This window comes from Elephas maximus, chromosome 4 (assembly GCF_024166365.1).
Source record: "Elephas maximus indicus isolate mEleMax1 chromosome 4, mEleMax1 primary haplotype, whole genome shotgun sequence".
Classification (NCBI taxonomy): Eukaryota; Metazoa; Chordata; class Mammalia; order Proboscidea; family Elephantidae; genus Elephas; species Elephas maximus.
Genome location: NC_064822.1, coordinates 89,830,251 through 89,846,452, shown reverse-complemented (window position 1 = coordinate 89,846,452; position 16,202 = coordinate 89,830,251). Strand labels below are relative to the sequence as shown.

At 41.9% G+C, this 16,202-nt stretch overlaps 1 long non-coding RNA gene across 1 annotated transcript; it reads left to right on the top strand.

The window, feature by feature from the left end:
• Positions 1 to 7,129: 7,129 nt before the first annotated feature.
• Positions 7,130 to 10,239, top strand: LOC126075291 (uncharacterized). The gene is made up of 3 exons (XR_007517148.1): positions 7,130 to 7,330; positions 8,324 to 8,415; positions 9,568 to 10,239. It is a non-coding gene; the product is annotated as an uncharacterized LOC126075291 (long non-coding RNA).
• Positions 10,240 to 16,202: the final 5,963 nt, after the last annotated feature.

Sequence of the window (16,202 nt, the reverse complement as noted above, 5' to 3'; positions counted from 1 at the left end):
TTATATTTTAATCAAATACTGTAAAATTCTCTGCAAAAAAAAAAGATTTACACTCCCTTCAACAGTGTTTGAGGCTTCTCATATCACCATACCCTCAACAACTTGGAATAATATCAAACTTTTTAATTTTTGCCAATTTGATAGGTAAAAATGTATATCACTGAAGGTCTTATTTACATTTCTCTGATAATGAAACTGGCTAGATTTTTGTCATGGATTGAAGTGTGTCCCCCCCAAAATATGTGTTAACTTGGTTAGGCCATGATTCCCAGTATTGTATGGTTGTCCTCCATTTTGTGATGGTAATTTTATGCTAAGGTGAATTAGGATGGGATTGTAACACCATCCTTACTCAGGTCACCTCCCCGATCCAATGTAAAGGGAGTTTTCCTGGGGTGGGGCGTGTACCACCTTTTATCTCTCAAGAGATAAAAGGAAAGGGAAGCAAGCAGAGAGTTGGGGACCTCATACCACCAAGAAAGCAGCAGTAGGAGCAGCGCACATCCTTTGGACCAGAGTCCCTGCACCTGAGAAGCTCCTCAACCAGGTGAAGATTGATGACAAGGACTTTTCCCCAGAGCTAACAGAGAGAGAAACCCTTCCCCTGGAGCTGGCACCCTGAATTTAGACTTCTAGGCTCCTAAACAGTGACAGAATAAATTTCTGTTTGTTAAAGGCACCCACTTGTGGTATTTCTGTTACAGCAGCACTAGATAACTAAGACAATTTTCATGAAATTATTGAGGACCCAAATCACCCACACTCATATGCCTTCCTGTCTAAATTAAAATGACTACTATTCCACTACCTTAAGCAGCATAAGTTTACTGTTTGTCTCTTGAGAGAGAAAAGGTGGTACAGGCCACACCCCAGGGAAACTCCCTTTACATTGGATCAGGGATGTGACCCGAGCAATGATGTTACATCCCACCATAATCCTCTTTAACCACAGGCAGAGATTATGATTTATAACACAGGAAAATCAGAAAATGGAGGACAACCACATAATACTGGAAATCACAGCCTAACCAAGTTGACACGTATTTTGGGGGGACACAATTCAATCCATGACACTGTTCTGTAAACTCTTTCCCAGTAAGTCAAAAGCTGCAGATAACCTTACTGTTCATTCCAGGTACTTCAAGAAAGACCCATCGACTCTTCAATTAAAGCATCAAAAGACGGTTTATATTCCATCAAAGACAGTTTATATTCCATGCTGCTTTAAGTTTGTCCCCTCAAAAGCCTTGTCTTGCTGTGTCCATTAATCCTAATCTCTTATCATGATCCTTACTCATCCTGGAGCCCTGGTGACGTAGTGGTTAAGAGCTATGGCTGCCAACCAAAAGGTCTGCAGTTTGAATCCATCCACCAGCTGCTCCTTGGAAACCCTGTGGGGAGTTTCTACTCTGTCCTGTAGAGTCACTATGAGTCAGAATCAACTTGACGGCAAAGGGTTTGGTTTTTTGGTTACTTATCCTAGCCAAGGACCACACTGAAAGACCTCCCTTAAACCACTTCTCGGAATCTCAGTAAACGTCCAAACTTTGCCTGTCCCCCTCCACCACCCCACACACTCCCCGAAGCTACTAAGACTGTCAAGGTAATGCTTTTCCTCACCAAGCTAAGCAACAGATTGTTTTGATAATTTAGGAAGCCAGCTGTCAACATTATTGATCATTTATATTTCCTCTTTTAAATTATTTTAGTAATCTTTGCCAGTTTCTTCATTTTTTTTTAATGTGCGTATGCTTGTTTTTTATTTGTATTTTTAAAGCTATTAACCCTTTGTTGACTATATGATGTAAATATTTTCTCACTTTCAATTTTTGGTGTTTTTGTTGCACAGAATTTTTTAGTTTTTGATTATTTAAAGGTTATCTTTTTTTTTCTTCTTCTTCCTGTAGTGTAACAGTTAAGAAAACTGCTTCTGGTGCTTTACTGCCTGGGTTCAACTCTGCCGGCTTACTAGCTGAGTGCCCTTGGTTCCTCACTTAATCTGTGAATGAGGTTTCCTCATCTGTGCACTGTCTGTCTCTCCACAATGCATGTTAGCTCCAAGAAAGGACCAATAGTTGACTGTTTTATTTATTGCTGTATCCCCAGCTCTGAGAACAGTGCCTGATGCATAGTATGTCAACGCTTAATAAATATCAAATGAATGATTCTACAAAACTGCAATGATAATCTTACCTCCTAAAAAAAACCCCTCTGGCACTGAGTGAATTCCAACTCATAGTGACCCCACAGGACAGTGTAGAACTCCCCCATAAAGTTTCCAAGGCTGTAAATCTTTAGAGAAGCAGACTGCCATATCTTTCTCCCACAGAGTGGCTGGTGGGTTTGAACCACTGACCTTTTGGTTAGTGGCTGAGCGCTTTTACCACTGTACCACCAGGGCTCCTATTTCCCTCCTAGGGTTACTATAAAAAATTAATCCTTGTAAGTTTTAGTTTAGAATAATGGCTGGCATATGGTAAGAGCACAAGTAATATTAACCAAAAAAAACAAAATCTGCCTCCACATTTAGCCTTACCCAAAAAGCCTCTCACCCCTGCCCCCTCCCCGCTGTTGGACAAATCATTCCCTTCTTTTCCCACCTTCTCCCCACCTGTCCCCCACTGCGGATCTGCACCATTGTTCTTTCTTTATAGCACTCACTTGTCAAAGAAGTTCTTAATCTCTGGGAACCTTGAATCCCTTTGGGAAACCAGGAAAGCTATGAGCACCCTCCCCAGAAAAATGCATCCATACACATACACACAAACTTTTGTGTACAATTTCAGGGAACTCATCGAACTCTGAATTAAATGGACATTAAAGTCAAAGAATTACTGTTTCTAAGCGCAAGTCTCAACAAGTCACAGGAAGTTCCCAGAGCAGACCTTTACTGCTAGGGTCAGAGTCCAAACTGGGCGTAGGAGTCACCAACTGGAGTTCTCAGAGATGCAAATTACATCTCTTCTTTGCGGGAGAGAACACCTATTGTTCCCTCTCAACTGCATTTTCAGGGGCCACTCTTCATCCTAGCTGGTTAACGGTGCAGGGCTGAGGGGATTTTGAAGAAAGGTGGAAGATGAGGGGGTCCTAAATGAAAGCTAAGAACTCCTATAGCCCCTAAAATCATTTATAAACTTCTGCAACCCTGCTAGCCTATGATTTATTTATCTCATCTCAGTCTCTCAGGTAGTAATCGACCGGACTCCTACTACCATAATGGCCTGTGCTCTGCTGCAAGAAAGACAGATAAAATGGGAGACTGTCCCACCAACCGACCTTTAAGGAAAAAAAGACCACCCACCATGAAGATGAAGAGCCCTGGGCCCGGAGACAAGCCTTGTGATTTCCCATAAGTTCTGTAACCTCAGTAAGCCTTCATTTTGCCTTTAAAAGAATAACAATGAAAAAGACTTCATACTTTTGTTGAGCAAGTAAGGTAACTGTAAACCACACAGCATCTAGTAAGCACCCAATAATTGTTAGCTGTTTATTAATATTAAAAGCACCTAGAAGCGTGGATGTTACTTGCTTAACACAGCAAGCTGTGAGCCTGGGTTGTGCTACTCACTGCCTTCAAGTCAATTCTGACTCATAGCGACCCTATAGGACAGGGGTAAAACAGCATAGACAGCATAGAACTGCCCCACAGGGTTTCCAAGGGAAGCCTGGTGGATTTGAACTGCCAACCTTTTGGTTAGCAGCCGTAGCACTTAACCACTACGCCATCAGGGTTTCCAGGTTGTGCTAAGGGAGAAAGAAAAACAGAGTGAAGGAGTTAGCCTGAGACTGATCTAGTACATTCCAGTGCATTTACCATCTATTTTCTTCTAGATGGTTCCTTGCCTTTTTTGTGTCCTGGAGCTCCCCGTAGCAGAGAACTGCACAGATCCTGAAAGGAAGAGGCTCACATGTTCCCCCTCCCCCTCTCTTCAAACCTCGTGTTAAGACTCCCTCATGTAGGGAGGGTTCTGTCACAGAGCCAAAATTATTGGACTCGGAGGACTTGAAAGATTAGTCCAGCCCTTCCCTCATTATTCTGATTACAAAGAGTCCCAGAGGTGATGAGATTTGCTCAACATCTTACAACTTCCTGGAATTAGAAACCAATCTGAAGACTTCCTAGTTGGTTTTCTTTACATTGTTGTCAGGTTACCAGGGAGCCTTAGGGTCTGCTTTTGAAAAGGAAAGGTCCACACAGGAAAGCCATTTAAAGGAAAAATTATTCAGATTTGATGACTGCTTATGGCCAGGATGTGGGTGATACAGTGTGTAACCTTCTCTCCCCCCCCACCAGAAAACAACATGAACAATTCTAATTTTAAATTGCTTTCCAAAATCATGAATTTTAGTGACTGCATTCTCTCAAGGGCTGGGACCATACCTGTTCTGATTACACAACAAAGCGCCTCTGCAGAGTAGGTGCTTAATAAATATTTGCTGCATGGATGACTGCATGAATGGATGCGCCTCATTCCATCATACAGATGTACCATGATTTGTTGTGCCAAACCCCACCTGGGAGGCATGAAAGTTCTTTCCAGTTCTTCTCAATTATGGCTCTGCAATGAATATCCTTTGTTCATAAATCCTTGACTGCCTCTCTTGATTATTTCCTCAGGATATTTTCCTAGAAGTGGGATTACTGAGTTGAAGGATATGTACAGATTTAAGGCTCTTGATTCAGAACCCCTCCAGCAGCGCAAGAATGAATCAGCCTCCCAGCAGCCTGGCCAAAACTGGCTATTATCAGGCTTCATTTTTTTTTTTTTTTTCTGGCAACTCTATAGAACAAAACGATATCTCGTATTTTTGCAATTCTTTGGGGACTAATTAAGTTGAGATTTGAACTAATTTTGAAGAAACACTCTCAGGAGCCCAGAGGAGACTCATGAAACTAGACACATTTCTGTTCAGTGAGGTGAAACACAAAATACCTATTGGAAATCAAAGGACAGCTATTGTTTGGTGTGACTTAACCTGACGATGTAAACATTTGAGCTTTGTTAGAGAGATTTCTCCTGAGCAAGGGGACAGGGGGTCTTGTTTTCATTAGCATTTCCATGTTTGTTATTTTCATTTCCTGGTGAAGGATAATTTTTTTTAAACAAATGAAGACCCTGTATACTTACCTTTAAGGACAGCAAGAAAAGGGGGAACTGGAAAAACTATTTCAACCTAAAGTCATGAAAGAAGGGTGAGAGGAAAGTGAAGAATTTTGAAGGATGGAGAAGATGGAAGGTAAGTCCCTGGGGGGCTGCTTCCAGCCTGGAGGGGGAGGGCATGAGCGAGAGGTCTGCAGAGGGCTCTGGAGACCAGACTAGAAAGACTACTGTTTGGTCCTGGAGCTTCCACAGCTATTGCTCCCCAAGGGCCTGAGAAGGAGCTGTTAATGGCCTTTTGAGGATCAAAGCTAAACTGCTGGATACACATGAGAATAGAGAGGAAATGGAGGCAATGGTGCAGCTCACACTGACAAATTGCTCTAGAAGTGACGAGGTTTATTGTTGTTGTTAGCTGCCACCGAGTGGACCCCTGACTCATGGTAACATCATGTACAATGCTGCCCCATCCTGTGCCATCCCTAGGATCATTTAGGGTATCTGGCATTTTCGACAGGGTTAATGGTGAGTTAGAGAACATTAGTTGGCTTGGAAACAGTGAAGACTTCTTACCCATTCAGAACAAGGAACTGTTACCCTGCTCTTCAGATGTGCACTGGGTTCTTTTACAAATCATACACAGGAGGATAACAGATTTACAAATGTTTACAGACAATTTTATTTACTAATCTAGCCCCCACTTACTCTCAACTAAATTTATAGTCCTAATTATAGTCATCAGCATTTCCTTGAAAATAAACACACAGGATGTGTTTTATAGTTTTTTTTAACTTTGTGGAGTTTATTTTCTTGATTGCTTTAAATTTCCTATTAAATTTTAAATTTAACAATCAGCTTCTAATAGCTTAGTAATCTATGAATTTTTCTGTCACTTCATTTCTTATAAAAGCGTTTGAGCCAAATATGAATCAGTAGTCCTTAGAGGTTTAGATGATTGATATTAAAACTTCACCATACCTCAAAATTGCTGAGGGCTTTAAAAGATACAGCTAGCGGCTATGTTGTGAACTGCCCTTTGGAAAGGGGCATGGGGCAAATATACAGAGGAAGGCCTTCAGCCAACAGCCTCTGAGCAACGGCCTCTGAGGAACTGAATCTTGCCAACAGCCAGAATGAGCTTAGAATGGAGTCCTCCACCAGTTGAAACTTCAGAAGAGACAGTATCCCCAGATGACAGTATAACTGTGACCTCGTGCAAGACCTTCAGCTAGCTGGCACCCAGATTCCTGACCCACAGAAACCATGAAATAATAAATGTTTGTTGTTTTTAGCTCCTATGTATTACAGTAATTTGTTAGCCACCTCCTCCACACGAGATTCAGTGCCTTTCTGCATTGTAGAGCAAATGGTTTTTCCACCTGTCATTCCTAGCACTTAGCCCTTGGTATTATAATTAGGGACTTGCCTATATCTCTGCTCCCCAAATTTTAGTTCTATAGGGAAAAGAAAGAGGAGAGAACATCACCATTTTCCCTTTCAAGACTCCGAATCTCTGTTCTGCTTCTGGCTGTACCTTTATACACCCACGGTGTCAACAGTGGATTGCCCCAAAGCTCAGCTGCAACTCCAGGAAGGGGTTGAGGCCGGCTGAGGCCAAGCATCCCCCACCTCTCTGGCCTTCACAGACACACACACGGGTGGATCAACCAGTAAGCAAGGTACGCATGGGCTTAATTGTATTTATTTACTAATCTATGGTGCAGTTTCACAAAACAGGTGAAATTCTGCATGACAGACTAGTAAGGAAGCACAAGTAAGCCTGCGCATACCTTGCTTATTGAGTACTCTGTCCCTGCATGACACATACTTCCGCACTCGTTCATATGCATGCAAACATGCACGCACACACACGCACACACACACACTTCCGGGCCCACAGCCACCCTTTATTCCGGAGGAGAGTAGGTGGAGCCACTCCTTCTTCCTTTCACACACACCCTCCAGCTAACTTCTGTGGTTTCTGAATGAAAGTGTGGTGGTGAAACAGTTTCGCTCTGCCCAGGCTTTGAACCACACAGAGCTACTCTAGCAGCACGCTGTCCTTAGTCTCTGCAAAAAAAAGACGAAAATGAGCCAAGTGCTTCTTGCTGCTTTCATTTTCCAGAGACTTAGCCCACAGCCCACTCAGTATCTCTGACCTAACCCTGCAGTCTGATGAAGGTGCTGCTTCTGGGTTCCTGGAGCATCCGCGGGCACCTACCTCCGGTCAGGTAATGGGCTAACAGCACTGTCCTGGCCGTGGTTCTGGTTCACGTTCCTGTGCTTTGCTAGATGGCAGGCGATGCCAGGTCCTCCTTCATGTTTGCCCTCTGTTATCCTGTGCCTGCTGCACAGTGGAATGGCAGCCTCAGGTCCACACCACCACTGAGGCAACTTCCCCAGCCTCCCCAGAGCTGCCGCACCAAGCCTCTGTTGTGTCCAAGCTGGATGAATGAATGTTTGAGAGACACACCTGGGTATTAGCAGCCCTCTGTCTATTTAAGGGAGAAAGCTTCTAATTAACATTTCATCCTACCCTGTGTGTTTCTGTCCTCTATCCTATCCTGGCACTCTCAGCAGTTTTCCTCTTGGCTCTTTCTCCTGCAATAGCTTTCTGCTCCCTTTCACTGTTTTTAAGAAGACTGTGCCCAACACTGTGCTGTAGACATGTGATAGCTGGATAACGGAAGGGACATAAATTCCGAGACAAGAGATCTGCTTTCAAATTTGAGTTTTGCCGTTTACGATATTCGACCACGGTTGTGTTGCCTGATCACCTTCTGCATCAGCCTCTGATTGGGTCTGCTAAAAGCTGCTTCCAAGTATTGTTCTGAGCTTAAATTAACCATTTCACACAGTAAGAAAGCGTTTATTGAACATGGCATGTGTTCAATAAATGTTTCTTATTTTGTGTTTTAAAATGACTTTAATAATCCTCATAGTTTTTCACAGGACATGTATAAAGCAAAAGATGATTTTGATGTGTAGATTGGCAAAACACCACATGGTTTTTTTTATTTCATTTTGGTGGGAGGATGGAGTAGGAGAAGGTTGAGGGTGACGTTAGGGGCCTACTGTTTTATCTGTTGTTCATCTGACTCTTTTGTCCCTGTGATTCTGGGTTAATGCTGTGGAAACCAGCTGCTCAAATGCCAAAGGAATGGATGTGCCTGAACCTGCCGCTGACTCCCAGGTGGTAATGTGTTTTTCTTGTTTGCACTCAGGTCTCTGTGCCTCTGCTCTGGTGCTGCCACAGAGGAAAGGGAAGTGCCCACGAATGGATGGCTGACTTGCTGCAAACACTCTGTCTTTATCAGTAGGTATACACACGCTTATGGCTCACACATATCAGTTTCCAGGTCTCCAAGCTCTTCACAGATTAAGTGCTTCCAAGTTTCTTTCCATTGCCCAGAGTGGACACAGTGCTTAGAATTCCAAACCATAGATTTCAATGGTCATTTCAAATCAATCAAGTTTATGGTCTAATGTGTGTGAGTGCCTGACTCTAAGCATAATCAGAAGAAGAGCCAAAACAGATTATGTTAAGATTTTTAGAATTTGAAATGAACTACCAAAGTTTCAATAACCACAGAAAATCCATTATTGCAACATTTTAAGTTTTCTCCAACAATGTGAAAAATGATCACAGTTCTGTAAACCAAAGTTCACTCAAGAGCAAATAAAAATTTGAGTTCTGGAGTCTACCTATGAACTCATTGATAACATAAACAGTGAGGAGAAATATGAAAGAATATTTTGACAGTGCGAGAGATAATCTGGCATTTTGTATAACTAAAGTCAACACTTCAAATAGTAATCCAAAGGGGTATCTTTCATCCAGTCTCTAGTAACAATGTCTGAACTTACTCTCCATCAGAGCCATTTAGAGTTGTTTGCCATTTTAAATTATAAGTACTAGTCATCACTTATAATAATTGGTATGGCACTTAAAGCAAAACAAAGATGTTAGAGGAGGAGGCTGGCTGGGTTTGCCTGGTTGCTCAGACAGAGCTGTGTTATTTAGGTCATAATACGTAAAGCTCTCATCTTAGGACATCTCCAAGCCCCTTACTTTGCTAGGGCAGCTGAAGTGATCACTCAGGCTCACACTGGTAACTAATAGTAACCAAGCTCCAGAGAGACTGATGTGCAAGCCAGCTACCAGTTTGTAGTTTTATAATAGAAAATACAACCACCAAGAGGACTGAATGGTCAGCACAATCTCCTTTGTGGGAAAGTGAAATACAAATTTCAGTATCTATAAAGTTTTTTTTAATATAATTTTTATTGTGCTTTAAGTGAAAGTTTACAAATTGTCAGTCTCTCACACAAAAACCCATATACATCTTGCTACACACCCTCAATTACTCTCCCCCTAATGAGACAGCCCGTTCTCTCCCTCTACCCTCTCTTTTCGTGTACTTTTTGCCAGCTTCTAACCCCCTCCACCCTCTCATCTCCCCTCCAGGCAGGAGATGCCAACATAGCCTCAAGTGTCCACCTGATCAAGAAGCTCACTCCTCACCAGCATCTCTCTCCAACCCATTGTCCAGTCCAATCCATGTCTGAAGAGTTGGCTTCAGGAATAGTTCTGTCCTGGGCCAACAGAAGGTCTGGGGGCCATGACCACCGGGGTCCTCCCAGTCTCAGTCAGACCATTAAGTCTGGTCTTATGAGAATTTGGGGTCTGCATCCCACTGCTCTCCTGCTCCCTCAGGGGTTCTCTGTTCTGTTCCCTGTCAGGGCAGTCATCGGTTGTAGCCGGGCACCATCTAGTTCTTCTGGTCTCAGGATGATGTAGTCACTGGTTCGTGTGGCCCTTTCTGTCTCTTGGGCTCGTAATCACCTTGTGTCCTTGGTGTTCTTCATTCTCCTAGTATCCATAAAGTTTTATTGGAACACAGTCATGCTCATTCATTTACATGTTATCTGTGGCTGTTTTCCTGCTACAATGCCAGAGTTCAGTACTTGCAACAGAGACAGTCTGGCCCTTGAAACCTAAAATATTTTCTATCTGACCCTTTATATAAATGATCTAGAACATTTTAGGTTCTCAATACAAGTTAGTTTCTGCCCAGGGGAACCTCTCCACTGTTTTCTTTCTATTCTCCAAAAGTCTCAGTTGAGGTCTAACACTGATTATAATGGTTATCAAGAAGGGCTTTTACTAGCCAGCTGAAGTAATAGACTCCAACTTTGACCATGTTTCAGCACCTCCTTTAGGTGCCCCATTGCCCTCCCTTACCTGTTCCCCTTCACAATTGCAGCTTGTCCTAAAGGGAAGTAGGTAGGAAGTTGACAAAAAAGTGCATGCTGTTTCCCATTTGTTAATGTTCACATATATATCTTATTTAATTCCCACACCTTAGGTAATTTGCTCAAAAACTATAAAACCAGAAAAAAAAAAAAAACAGTTGCCATTGTTAGTCTATTCCGATTCATGGCAACAAAATTTACAGAGCTTAGGAAATGGCAGTATTAACAGCCTTCTGGAGTGGGTCCAGTGAGTAACCTCCCCATACACACTGCGTCTCTGCTGTTTCCGCATGCTTTGTTTATTCAACTCTATATGACACTTGATCAGTTCCTGCTGGGGGAGGGGAGCAGCCCAACCCCACACAAGTCAAATATTAATCTTACATTTACCAAGATGAGTAGCTAATTAGCTGGGCAACTATGTTTCACTGATGGCAAAAGCTTATTTCAGTTACCCCTTTCACTCTTAGGTAACGTTTTAATCCCAGTATATTTTAACTCTAACCTTCTGGAACCTACATAAATGCCTTTGTTGTATATCTTAATGGGAAGAGAACACAGTGGAAAGCTGATGAGGAATTTCTATTTGTACAGGTGTGAGTCCCTTAAACTCACATCATGCAGTTTTTTACCTTTCCACAGGGCACTTCTGTAATCCTGTATATACTCAAATTTTACGAAGTGAAAAATGTGTTTTCCTTTGTATTTTTGTATTTGGGTACCTCACACTGGCTGGTAATGCCAACTCATAGCAAATTAAAGATCCATAGATAATGTTAAATTCAGTGAATACACTACTTACACCAAACTTATTAGTAAACCTTGGTGATATTTTTTTATTCTTTCATGTAGAAGCTGAACATATTTTGTCCCTATTTTCACAGTCCTTTTATACTGTTACTCAAATTCAATCTTTTCCCTTCTCAGCCCATTTTAGTTTCTCTTTTGTGGAGCCCATTCCCATGTGAGTACTTAGAACCCAGGGAAAACCAAAGGGAAGATAACACCGGGTTCGTTGCTAGCATTGGCTTCGAAGCAACATTGTCCAGGGACTATGCTTGCAGGGAAGGTGTAAAATGCCTCTCCGAGTTGAGCCCAGAGGTTTTACCTTAAAGACTCATTCAAACGAGTCTTGTGAAGTTGCTGCTTTCCTGGAATAGGCAGTTTTAAATAGTAAATGATTGTAAAGAAACTCATTAGGAAAGGCATATTTTTACCTCCCTTTTGGTCATTGTTATAGCAGAGGATTCAATCAAGTTTAATTTATTCAGCCAGGTGCCCATGGAAGCTGCCTTACTTGTTTGGCTTTGTTTTCGAGAAATCCTTCATCACTTGTGTTCTGAGCGTCAGTGAGCTAATCCTGTCGCTCTGTCAGATCCGTGGTAGACAAAGGCCACTAGCACAGTCTCCACAATGAGAATGGGCAGAAAATCTATTAATGTGTCAGTTGCCTGTGAATTATGGCCAAGATATTTGCCCAGCATATGGCACAAGGTTATCATGTTGTAAAAACAACTCATTTGAAGCAAAACATCCACACATGCATACAGACACTCCTAAGTACTTAAAAAAAAAAAAAAATTTTTTTTTTTTTTTAGTGGTATTAAAAAAAATTATGCTCAACAACAAGTATTGAGAATTTGAAGTGGCCACTAAAAGTAGAGTTAATCTATTGAGAGTATTTTACCTCCTATGGGATAAACCTAAAACCTGGTTGTGTAGTGGTTAACAGCTACAGCTGCTAACCAAAAGGTCCGAGGTTCAAATCCACCAGGCACTCCTTGGAAACTCTACGGGACAGTTCTCTTCTGTCTTATAGGGGCACTATAAGTCAGAATCGAATTGATGGCAATGAGTTTGGTTTTGATTTATGAGATAAAAATCAATTAGAGATAAAATAAAATCAGAGAAGCTTTTAGGGATAAAGTGGATAAATAGCCACACGTAGTTTTAGTCTTCAATTAGGAGTGAGGAGAGTGGTCCCTGGGCAGGAAAGAGTGCTGTGACCAGAATCTGTTTAACCCATGAGGATGTTTCAGTGGGAAGGAACAAAGTGATGTCATGAAGATAAGTATCACCTGGCCTTCTAACAGACTGCCCCCGCTTCCATAGGCCCATGAGGTTTGACCTTCACCTTTGGAATCTCAGAATCTTAGTTAGCAGCCCAAAATTAATACTGACTCACATGAAGACACAAATGTATAAAATAGAATGCCAAATCATTCATTTGCAATGAGAAATATAACTGCCCAACTTAACAGATATTAAGTCAGCCTAATCAAAGAATTCTCTCGCCGTTAGTAAGAGAAGCACATGACAGTGTCTTCTCGTGTTAAAGTTAATACTGGGTGGGTGTCTTGGGGGTTGGTGGTTGCAGGGTAGAGAGAGAACAGAAATAGGCATTGTGGAGCAGATTCAATGGTGATGGCATCTTTTTTCTCCTTCTGGATCCATAACCTAGATTTTGAACCCCTCTGGGGAGTGAGGCATATAGTCAAAGGCTGAGGTGAGGTTTCATGGAAAACTATATGAGATTCCGAGCCTAGGAGAGAAAATGGCCCTTTAGAGTTGGGAAAGGAGCCTTCTCATTATTCCTGCATAAACTATAGTGACATTTGTGTGTCCACACCTGTCTTAGTCATCTAGTGCTGCTGTAACAGAAATACCACAAGTGAATGGCTTTAACATTTAACAAAGAGAAATTTATTCTCTCACAGTCTAGTAGGCTAGAAGTCCAAATTCAGGGCACCAGCTCCAGGGGAAGGCTTTCTCTCTCTGTGGGCTTTGGAGGAAGGTCCTTCCCATCAATATTCCTCTGGACTAGGAGCTTCTCTGCCCAGGAACAGCAGATCCAAAGGACACACTCTGCTCCCAGTGCTGCTTTCTTGGTGGTATGAGGTCCCCAACTCTCTGCTTGCTTCCCTTTCCTTTTTATCTCTTGTAAAATAGAAGGTGGTGCAGGCTACACCCCAAGGAAACTCCCTTTACATTGGATCAGGGATATGACCTTAGTAAGGGAGTTACAATCCCATGCTGATCTTCTTTAACATAAAATTATGATCACAAAATGGAGGACAACCACACAATACTGGGAATCTTGGCCCAGCCAAACTGATAAACTCATTTTGGGGGGGACAAAATTCAATCCATGACAATACCCCTGGCCACACAGGACTGAGATGTAACCCAAACAGAGCATGGAACTGGTGAACTAATGATCTCCCCTTGGGCTTTTCTAATAGAGCTGGTGGGGGGAAACTCTTTCTTCTCTGTGGTGTGGTACTTCGGCATGAAACCCTGAACTGCTTCAGCTATGTCCTAAAATACATGGAGACAGCCTGTCTGCAATAAGAGAAAATGAAGCCAACAGGAAGAGAGGAGCTGAGATGAAAGGCAGAGAGTAAGAGCCAGATAGCTTGAAGGTTTCTTCTTCCAGCTTTCCCCAATGTCATTTCAACCCTGGGTTTCCAGGGACAGAAGAACTATATAATAGGGTTTCCTTTGTGCTCAAGATAGGTTGAGCTGGGTTTTATCACTTGGAACAAAAAGAGTCATGGGAGATACAAGTAACATAGTGAAGGCAAAAGAGACATAGAATTAAGTGGGTTCTTGAGGGCTTTACTATTTGGGAAGCCCTGAGGAGTGCCCCTTGGGAAGGATAACTTCCTCCCAGAGAAGCAGAGGGGCTGGAAGGACAGAAGTGGATCCTGATAAATATTTGAAGATAATTTGAGGGCTGAGCTGTGTAGCTCTACAAAAAGTTAACAAATCATGACTTTGGGTGTTAAAGTTTGGGACCCCCAGGCCCTGAGGATGTTTGAATTAAAAATAAGAAGGCAAAGTATCAATAGTCTGAGTGGTTAGCCTGGAATCCTAGCAATGAGGATCAACACAAGTTGTATGGCTTCAGTATTTACTGGTATCAGGCTCTGATGTCTATTTTCGTAGCAGAATATGTCTATCAGGTAGATATTAATTCATTCATCATTCAGCAAATATCTATTAAGGGCCTACTACATCCCAGGTACCACCGTATACTCACCCTTACCAGTGTGCCTGGGATGTGCGAAAATTTTTTCGCACATCCCAGGCACACTGGTAACGGTGAGTATATGGTGGTACAAAAAGACATGTGATTCCTGCTACTGATTTAGGAAATAATATTGGAATCATTATTCCCCGTCCTTGAGCATAGAGAATGTGACGCAGCTGGAGTTGGGCTTAGAAGGATTCACGAGGACACATCAACTGGGTCCTGAGGTATAAAGACAATAGGATAATCTTGGAAAATGTCTTTTAGGGAAATTTTCACATAAGCCAGAACACAAGAGATGTTCCACTCTTATCTTTTATTTATTTATTTTTAATCAGTATTTAGTGAATAGAAATTTATTGGACCCATGGAAACCCTCCTGTCATTACTGAAACCTGTACCAATGATTGTTGAGACAGACAATTCAAAATGTAGGCTCACAGTTTCTAGCCAATCTGTGAAAAGGTGAAGCTTTGAATGGTTTTGCCCATTTTGTAGCGTTAATGTATATTTTTGACTCTGTAATGTTCCTTGGACTCGGGCAGACATGGCTGTGGCAGCATGCTTGTCTGTTTTCTCATTCTTGCCTGTTCTGTAATATTCTTTGGACTTGGGCAGATATGGCTGTGGCAGCATGCTTGTCTGTTTTCCCATTTTTGCCTATTCTGTAACATTTCCTTGGATTCTGGCAGACAATAGCTCTGGCAGCATGCTTGTCTGCTTCCCACTTTTGTTTTCTTGAATATGTGCTGAATAAAACTTTCTTTTTGCCTTACTAAACTTTGTGATTTTTTTTTTCCTCAACAACACTACTATGGAGCTTTTAGTCTGTAGGAAAAAAGGTATTCAACAAATAAGCATACTAATAAATGTATAATTACAAATTATAGTAAATATTTGAAAGAAAAGTTACGAAAAATAATTATTTTAGGTTGGAAGCTACAGTGAGATTGATTGCTTTTGTGTGGCCTTTCTAGCTATAGTCTTGTAATTCCCACCCAGGCTATTGGGTGGGGATGTATGATAGGGTAATTGTGGCCCACCAAGGGAAATGGTCAGTTTTGCTTTAAAAGAGAGCCAATTCAGATACCGCCTCTATGCCATTTTTACAATTGGCGTAGTTGGCAGGATTCTTTGCAATGGCTCCAGACTCATGGAATCATGGAACTTTGTAAGAGAAACAATGAAGAGCCTTGGGAAGGGAAACTTTTGATTCTTGGATGGTTGTTTTGTTTGTTGTTGCCTGTAATGGCTTTTTTTTTGTAATGTCTGAAGGGAAGGTTATGCTGCGGCTGTGAGGAGAGAAGCCCCACCTGAGATGCCTGAGGCCAAAGCCAGGCCAGACAAGCAGTATGATTGAAAAGGGGCTGTGGTCTTCTGATTCTATCCAGCCAGAGGCCCAAGGCCATATGCATATGGATGGGAAGAGAGTGAAGGTGTAGAGAAGACTAAACTGGAATGTTTTAATAGGATTTTGTGTTTAATTGAATGTGGCTCATGCTTAGTGTTGTAAGGCAGGCCTAAATATATGGTAGAAATGAATATTGGGTATTATAGATACAGAGAGTGTGTAGCTCCACCTTCAGCCAATACTTAATTGGATATGCTAAAAGGGGAACTAAGATTTGCCAGGGAGAAACACAGGCTTTTTGTTTGAAACCAGTGGCCCTGTGTATAAAGTAAGGGCTTAGGTGGAAAACCTAAGCCCCACCCAGATTTGTATTTGAAAAGACATGCAGAACCACCCAGAACTGCTGAGAGAACAAAAGATTTGCATTTGAAGGAAGAATTTACAGGATAAAAAAGTAGCTGTT